Raw genomic sequence first — 9,396 nt, forward strand, 5'->3', positions numbered from 1 at the left:
CCGTTATGTGTGGATATTCCCACCATTCCTGAATTTCAAGTTCCTGCCAGTTTTCCTCAGTCCAGATTTGTCTGGAAACAGGTCAATGTTCCTCGGCTCGAATAAATTTCACTGGGAGTTTCTGCAGGAAAACTCCAGGAATCAGGATGAGTTCAGATTTAATTTTATCGTGCTTTTAAAAACACTGTTCTCACAAAGCAAAACATAATTCCTGTTTAAATGACAGATTTAGGAATGAAAGCTGTTCAGCTTCAACCGATGTGGATGAAACAGCTCAGCATCAAGATGAGGCAGAAAATTGTAAAACCAAAAGCAAAAAATAAATAATAATATATATATACATATATATATATATATATATATATAATGTATGAAAACAAACAGGAAACCTGCAGGGAAATCTGTTGAATTTGAGCCAAAACTACTGACAACACGCACCAGTCAGTCATGTGTGATTTAAGTGTGTTTATCCTTTGAGGACAGTTCTGTTGGACAGATCCACCATTAAACACACCAGTTAATCTGTGTGTGAAAGAACAACTATAACTCACAGTAGAATAAACAGTGAGTCTCTGCACTGACTGGTTTAAATCAGTTGGTATTAAGAGTTTGATGGCAGAAGGATAACAGCATTAGAATATCTGTCTTAGTTTCACATTTTGGGGGAAGATAGCGCCTTCCAGAGGTCAATGACTGAAACTGCAGCAACCTGAGGATCAGGTTAATTAACTGCTTGTTTTCTAAACAAGGTTCCTAATCTGCCACCAGGACACAAATAATCTGGAATAATATTTGAAAACTATTGTTCAGACTGTTTTTGTCTATGAAAAAGTTAAAAGACTCTCAATATAATAATAAAACTGAAATTTTCTCAGAAACGTTGAATAGATTGAGATTCCTGATCAGATGAACCCTCGCTTAGTTCTTCTTAAATATGACCTCTGTGGTCCCCCAGTCCACCATCTGAACCTTCTCACTGTGAATGATACTGTTTTTACTGGTTCCAGATGCACATAATCTTTCTAAAATCAGTGAATAACTCCCCAAGTGTTTCTGAGACCATGCAATGATTTCCTGTTGAAAATCATGTCTGGTTTTAATGTAGTGCTGCTTGAGGGCCCCAAGATCCCCAGCATCCAGTTTGACCTTTAGCCTTGTCCTGATGGGTGATGATATTATACACTTTAGATGGAAGGATCTTCACAGTCTTCAGATTTTTACATGAAGGTTTTTTTCTGAAAGTGTTCGTAGTAGTGATGGGACTTATAGTTTTAAGGCGCCAGAGCGCATGCAGAGTAATCCCGGAAATGTCTTGTGGAGCTTCTGATGACGCAAACCACGTGGCCGGATGATGATGTGGTTTGCGCAATTCGACTTATAATGAGCAGTGACGTAGTGGAGGTCCCTACATTTGGAGCTCTCCCATCATCTATCGAAACTTTGATTTGTGGATCATCATTTATGTCTCTACTCTGAAATCATTGAGCAAGAAAAATGAGGATTTCCCCTGTTTGGGAGTGTTTTGATTTCAATTAGCCCAGCAAGGTACATACTTTTACTCTTAACTACTCAATGACGAAGCCTATGTTTGATATATTTTTGAAAATATTGACAACGTCGTTCACCTTCTTGTTGTATTGCATATTTTATTGTCATTTGTATTTTTTTTTAAAGGTGAAGTGTCATTTTTGTTTGAAAGAGCTTGCCTATAACAATAACACTTCCTCTATGCTGAGGCAACCCTAGCAAAGAGGTTTACAACTGAATGTGCTGCAGAGCTCGTCATCATCACAGCCATCAACATGTGGTGTCATCTGAATGACAAAGTAATAGAAGAACGAAGACAAAATGTTGCCGCTGATGCCACCATTGAAATACAGCAACATATGATAGAGCACAGTGTTAGCACCAGGGGTACAAAGAAAGACAAAAATATGTGTACATCACCTTGCACAAAATGGCAATGGCCTTTCTGAACACCCCTGCATCCTCTGTGCCTTGTGAGAGTGTTTTCCAAAGCAGGAGAAATACTCTCTTTAAAAAAGAAAAAAAAAAAGGAATTACCTGATTCCTGAAAGTGTTATTTCTAAATAAAACTCAATAAATGTATTCAAGTCAAAAAGGCACATTCCCCCACAACTAAGTGGAGTATTCACCCTGTTCACTGTAAACTTTATTTCCACTTTTCCTTTTAACCATTGTACTTTAAGAAGCTGTACAGATGATACAATACAGACAACAAAAAAAATACATACTTTTCTTAAATAGATGCCCATAACGTCATGGAGATTAAATTTGATGTCATTCAGTAAATTACTGAAGTCATTATGATAGCTTGAACTAGATGGCTTCATTAAGGAAACTTCAGGAACCTTTGCCCTTGAATGATCCCATTTGATGAAAAGCTTCACTGCCCATCACTAGGTTTTAGAGCCAGTTTGTCTCAGATTGTTCATCTTTCCATCTGAAAGACTCAGCCTCTCTGAAATGCTCCTTTTATACCCAGTCATGGTGATCAGGACCAGATTACAAGTGCAGGGGCCCCTGGGCATAGTGTGTCCAAGGGCCCCCCTACCCACATCAATATTGTGAAAATTGTCCCTGACACAGTGTAAAACTACATTTCTAACATTTCTCAGTCAGTGGTGTCAATAGCAACACACTACACATTGTGGTGTAACTCTGGCTTATGTACATTTTGTTTTGTGTCCATCAAGGCGGTCTACATTTCAGATTTTTTCACACAGTCAGATAGTGCCCAGTAAGGCAGCAGCTTCAACACAAAACATGACTCAGTGACATTTACTGAAGAATAAATTTCAACATATTTTTTTAAACATATTTTTTGGAGCAAATTTCTAACAATCACTTATAATAATGTCTTTCTGTAAATATAAATAAATATGAATAAAGTCTGACTATATGACTTTTATTATGCCAACTTTTATTTATTAGCTTTTATTATTTTTAAAGCAAACCTCTAAATTCATGTAAGATCTATAATCTGATATTCACTTGGAATATCACTTGGTTTTTTCTAACTTAAATCCATATGAATTTATACATTTGATTAGATTATAAATTCTCTATGTGTATGTTTAACTTTTTTGACAGCTCACAAAAAAATATATTTTTTATAAAGTCTATAACAATCATATTATTACATTATAAAATTAGAATATCATGAAAAAGTTTATTTATTTCAGTAATTCCATTCAAAAAGTGAAACTTGTATAATGTAGACATTCATTCCTCACAGACTGACATATTTCAAATTTTTATTTCTTTTAATTTTGATGATTGTAACTGACAACTAATTAAACCCCCAAATTCAGTATCCCAGAAAAGTAGAATATTGTGGAAAGGTTCAAAATTGAAGACACCTGGTGCCACACTCTAATCACATAATGAACTCAAAATCCCTGCAAAGGCCTTGATGGTCTGTCAGTCTAGTTCTGTTGGTTACACAATCATGAGGAAGACTGCTGACCTGACAGTTGTCCAAAAGATGACCATTGACACCTTGCACAAGGAGGGCATAACACAAGGTCATTGCTAAAGAAGCTCACAGTTCATAGAGCTCTGTGTCCAAGCACAATAATAGAGGGGCGAAAGGAAGGAAAGATGTGGTAGAAAAAAGTGTACAAGCAATAGAAATAACCGCACCCTGGAGAGGATTGTAAAACGAAACCCATTCAAAAATGTGGGGGAGATTCACAAAGAATGGACTGCAGCTGGAGTCAGTGCTTCAGGAACCACCAGCACAGATGTATGCAAGATATGGGTTTCAGCTGTCACATTCCTGGTGTCAAGCCACTCTGGAACTAGAGACGGCGTCAGAAGCGTCTCGTCTGGGCTAAAGACAAAAAGGACTGGACTGCTGCTGAGTGGTCCAAAGTTATGTTCTCTGATTAATGGAAATGTTGCATGTCCTTTGGAAATCAAGGTCCCAGAGTCTGGAGGAAGAGCGGAGAGGCTCAGAATCCACTTTGCTTGAGGTGGAGTGTAAAGTTTCCAGCCAATGATGGTTTGGGGGTGCCATGTCATCTGCTGGTGGTGGTCCACTGTGTTTTCTTAGATCCACAGTCAACACAGCCGTCTACCAGGAAGTTTTAGAGAACCTCAGGCTTCCTGCAGCTGACCAATTTCATGGAGATGCACATTTCTTTTTCCAACAGGACTTGGCAACTGCACACAGTGCCAAAGCTACCAGGACCTGGTTTAAGGACCATGGTATCCCTGTTCTTAACTGGCCAGCAAACTGGCCTGACCTTAACCCCATAGAAAATCTATTAGGAAGAGGAAGATGCGATACGCCAGACCCAACAATGCAGAAGAGCTGAAGGCCACTATCAGAGCAACCTGGGCTTGCCACCAGCTCTGTAAGTGATAAAATTCACACAGTTGATTTAACAGCCCTTGCAGAAGAGGAGCAATGTCAAGTTCGGTCCTTGCAAAAATACAGGAATGTGTTTTCGGCACATTAAGGGGACCTAGGTTGTACTAACCTTATTTCGCATGACATCCAGTTTGTGGATGAGGTGCCAGTTCGCCAGTGGTTCAGTCGTATTCCTCCAGAGTAGGAAGCAGCAAAGGCCCACATTTGTCAGCTTCTTGACTCACAGGTTAGCAGAGAGAGTAGTAGACTCTTTGCCTCCAATTGTGCTGGTCAAAAAGAAAGATGGCAGCTTTCGACTGTGTGTGGACTATCGCCTCCTGAACAGCAAGACACAAAAGGATGCTTTTCCCTTGCCGGTCATTGAGGAGTCACTTGATGTGCTGTCAGGAGCTCAATGGTTCTCAACTCGGGATTTGGCTGCTGGGTATAACCAAGTACCTGTCACTGAAAAGTACAAAGTGAAGACTGCTTTCTGCACACTGTTTGGGCTATTTGAATGGAGGATGCCTTTTGGGCAGAAATTACAGAGTACTTTCCAGAGATTAATGGAGAGAATCTTTGGAGATCAGTATTGTCAGTATTTGTTGCTGTACCTGGATGATGTTTTTCTCTTCCACTGTAGAGGAACATGTGAGCCGTTTGGATGCTGTGCTGGGTCGCCTGCAGAAGGAAGGTTTCAAGGCAAAGCTGGAAAAATGCTCCTTTTTCAAAACTGAGGTGAGCTACTTGGGCCATGTCATTTCTCAGGAGGGTGTGTCAACAGACCCTGACAAGATGTCCAAATGAAAAAGGCCAAACATGGTGTTGGAGCTATGTTCTTTCCTAGGGTTTGCCAGCTACTATTGCCGATTGATTGAAGGATTTGCCAAGTGGAGTCATCAGTATGAATAACTACAGCTCTATGAAGCTGGAATTTTTGGCTCTTAAATGGGCCATGACTGAAAAATTCAGGGATTACTTGATGGGACAGAAATGTGTGGTTTACACAGACAATAATCTTCTCAGTCATTATTCAACAGCTAAACCGGGTGCAACTGAACAGCGATGGGCTGCACAATTGGCTACTTTTGACTCTACCATAAAATACAAGCCTGGTCAAAATAACAAGAATGCTGATGCCCTCCCCAGACAGCATGCAGCACCGGCAAGTACATCAGATCTTGTTACTTCTGGTATTCAGATTCCACACACATTACAGCAGGCCGTGGAATCTAATCAGACCCATGAGGCCACCCAAACTGTCATCTCTGCTTTCCCTCATCATACCCAGTCAGTGTGTACGCTACAGGAAAATGACCCCACTATCAAGAAGTTCCTGCAGTTTTGGTCCAGGAGGCAAGGCCCTGATGCAGCCAAACGTTGCCAGGTCACCAAGGATGTTCCAGTCCTCATTTGACAGTGAGATAGAATTGTGGAGCAAAATGGAGTGCTCTATCGTCGGGTATGGAATCCTGTGGGACAAGAGCATCCCGCCCAAATCAAATCCTTGCTATTGATTTTACCACATTGGAGCCTGCAAAGAATGGAATGGAAAATGTTTTGATTATGACTGATGTGGCCGTCCCAACCCATGATCTGACTGCTGTCATGGTTGCCAAGGTGCTGGTCAATGAGTGGTTTTATAGGTTTGGAGCACCAAGTTGCATTCACTCTATGAGTGGAATTTTGAGAGCCATCTCATTCAACAGATATACCAGATGTATGGGATAGAGAAGAGCTGGACTACCCCATATCATCTGGCTGGTAATGGCCATTGTGAGAGGTTTAATGGGACCCTGCACAATCTGCTTCGCACGCTTCCTGTTACCAAGAAAAGGGACTGGTCATGCTATCTTGCATCACTCACCTTCTCATATAATACCACTGCACATCAGTCTACAAGTCAGTCTCTATTCTTCCTGATGTTTAGTACAGATACCCAAATGTCAGTGAATTTCCTTTTGGGTCAAGTGCCTGAACCAACTGCTGGCACCGTCCATGACTGGGTTGTGGAACATCAGACCTGGCTACGCCATGCCTTTGAAGTAGTGACCCAACATCTGGAGGCCAAAGCCCAGCTACGCAGGAGCACCATGACAGAGGTATGAGATTCCACATTACAGGAAGGTCAGTTGGTCTACCTGAAGGATGTCAGAGCCAAGATCCAAGATGTTTGGAGCTCTGTTGTGTACAAGGTGTTGCGAGCCCCAGCAGCACGAGGATCGGAATACACCTTCTGCACTTCTTGAGGACCTCACTAAGGTAAAACACATTCACTGCTCATTGTTGAAAGTAAATTGACTGCTGTGGATGACCGTCCTGTAAAAAATGAATTGCAGTCAGAAGAACTTTATTCCCTGGAGGAATCTATGGTGGATGGTGAATGGTTCGGTTTGGTTCCTGGTTCCACGTCAGTAACCGTTGACTCACAGCCTAATCTGCCACCTCAAGCTCCCATAATGTAAGAGAGGACAGTAGATGGAGAGCTCCCCCTGAGAAGGACCACTCGCTTAACTGCTGGGAGACATACCAATCCATACCATCTGCCTCAAACAGTAAGGAGTACAGCAATAGGAGCTACTAACTCTTAGGTGCCAGTGATATGTGTTTCTACTATCTTTAGGCCATGGCAGTAATCGATTCAAAATCAGAGGGGTAGATTGTCGTGGTTAGCACTTGACTTTCTGAGTGTAGCTCAAGCACTGGCTCCTCCCCTAGTTAAAGCAGCAGCATATAAGACACCTGCTGACCTCTTTTTTCCCTCTGCTTCCTGCAATTGCTGTTGTTGGTGGTGGTGGCTACCTTTTTGAACCCGTGTCACCGTTGCACCAGACCCTGCCACACCTGCTCCGGTCAATCACCGCCGCTCTCCCTCTCCGGAATACTAATCCCACACACCTGCAGGTAATCCCGGATCCAGGATTTATAAGCTCCAGTTCTACTACCAGTCTCCGTCGGACCTCGTTCAAGCAAGCTTTTCCACGTCCCCGTCCCGGTCCCGACTCACCAAGCTGTCAACTTGGAATACCGCTGAACTTCATGATCAGAAGACTCCTGCTTCCATCTGTTTCTCAGTTTAGAATAAAACCTGTTAAACCAGTACTGTCTCAGAGGCGTCCTTCGTAACACTAAGGGTGGTGAGTACAGTGACAAGCAATATTTATAAAAGAAAGCTTTGAGGATTTGCATTAATTTGTTGCTTTTCACTTGCAGGTTACCTGCTGCTGTTTGGTGCTGCTTTGTTTTTGTGGTTTGGTTTTGTTCTTCCTCTATTTTGTTAGAATTGTGTTTATATTTAGTAGTAGTTTCCTTTTCTTTTTCTGTAGAAGCTGGTTAAGTTTGATTTATTCATTTTGTTGTTGTTTTAACTTGTGCTTGTCCTTTTAAACTGCTGGGAGCCATAAGGTGAATGTGCTAGGCACTCGTGGTTGCGGATCCCCACTTTGTACATGGTTTGTCGTATTGGGTTTACGAGGGCTCCACGTTTTAAGTTTGCAGTGAGGTTTGTTGTGTTCACGAGTTGAGTGGTGGCACACCTGGGCATTTCCCCCTGTAGGCTGCTCTCCACTAGCCCCCAGCTAGTCTTACTGTTTAGCAACTTAGTTTTTAATCATTACTTTTAGCTGGAATGGAGTTTTAATAATTGTACGATTTCAACTTGAGACAGTTAAATTCCTTTGTATTAAATAAACATTTAATCTGCACCACGTCTCTATTCAGCAGGAGCGAGCCTGTGTCCTATTTCCTGGGGTCTAACACCCCAGGTGGCGTTGTCGGTCTTCCAAGTCCCACATTTTAAATAAAGCATTAATAACTTTAATCTTCAATCTCCATTTCTTAACAATACCCTTCATCACCCTGTACCACTACACCACAATTAGTTCCTCTTTAATGGCTTGGCAGGAATTCCTGAAAATAACCAAGTTTTCTCTAATTCTATGTAAATCTACAGCCATTTGGAACAACCCTGACATCCTGCAATACAAAAAGATGATTAACTTCACTCAATGGAAAAGTAAAAATAAAACAGAACATAGAAAAAGGAAATTCCTTTCATTTGATATTCTTTCTTCACAATATGGAATCAGAATACCAAAAACAAAAAGAAAAAAATCGATTGAAATGTTGACTAGCTAATTTAACTAGAGCAAACTTAAGTGATCATCTCTCCTGGTGAAAACATTAACAGATGGAAATATCTAGGGAAGGTTATTGTTCAATCTGACAGAGTGATCTTTTAAACACTGATTTTTCATGTATCATTAAACAGAAAGTTTAGTGGTCAAAAGCAGAGCTTGTAGATATGATTAGCCTTGAACTCTGCTCTCTGATGATAGCAGCAGAGCAACAAACCTCACTGTTGGAGTAAATTCACACATTCAGTAGCTCTGGAAACAGAGTATTAGCTAACCCGCAAAAGTATAACTGCAATTTTATTTCATTTTGTCTGACATTGTGTTTTATTAATGTAAAACAATCCATGCTGGTACACAAAATGTAAAGAACAAAAGGACGGCATTGTTTATACTTGGTAATGAGCAGTGATATATATTCTTCAAGAAGTGATGCTGACAGAAAGCATCGGAAAGTATTCTTCTGTCTTTGGTTGATCAGCAAAGACACATACCCTAGACGCCATCTTGGTCCTGACAACAAAGCTCATTAGACATTAACTATGGAGGGCCGAAGTGGAAAAAAAAAAAAAAAAAACTGAAAGCATTTTCAGCTGATTGGTTTTTATATTTGATTTGTGGTGAAAAAAGTTTTAAACTGTAATGTGATTATTAATCAGTAATCACTGACAGATGATACTACAGTGCTTATTGGGATTGAAGTAAGGAAAATAATTGGTGGGGAAAATTATTGTTTATATATATATATATATATATATATATATATATATATATATATATATATATATATATATAAACAAGCAAAAACAAATTCCAGTTAATGATCAAGAGGGGACTCGATAAGAGAAACAGGAAGTGACGCCGCGGCTGCAACAACAACCGGAA

Source organism: Melanotaenia boesemani, chromosome 5 (assembly GCF_017639745.1).
Source record: "Melanotaenia boesemani isolate fMelBoe1 chromosome 5, fMelBoe1.pri, whole genome shotgun sequence".
NCBI classification, from domain to species: Eukaryota; Metazoa; Chordata; class Actinopteri; order Atheriniformes; family Melanotaeniidae; genus Melanotaenia; species Melanotaenia boesemani.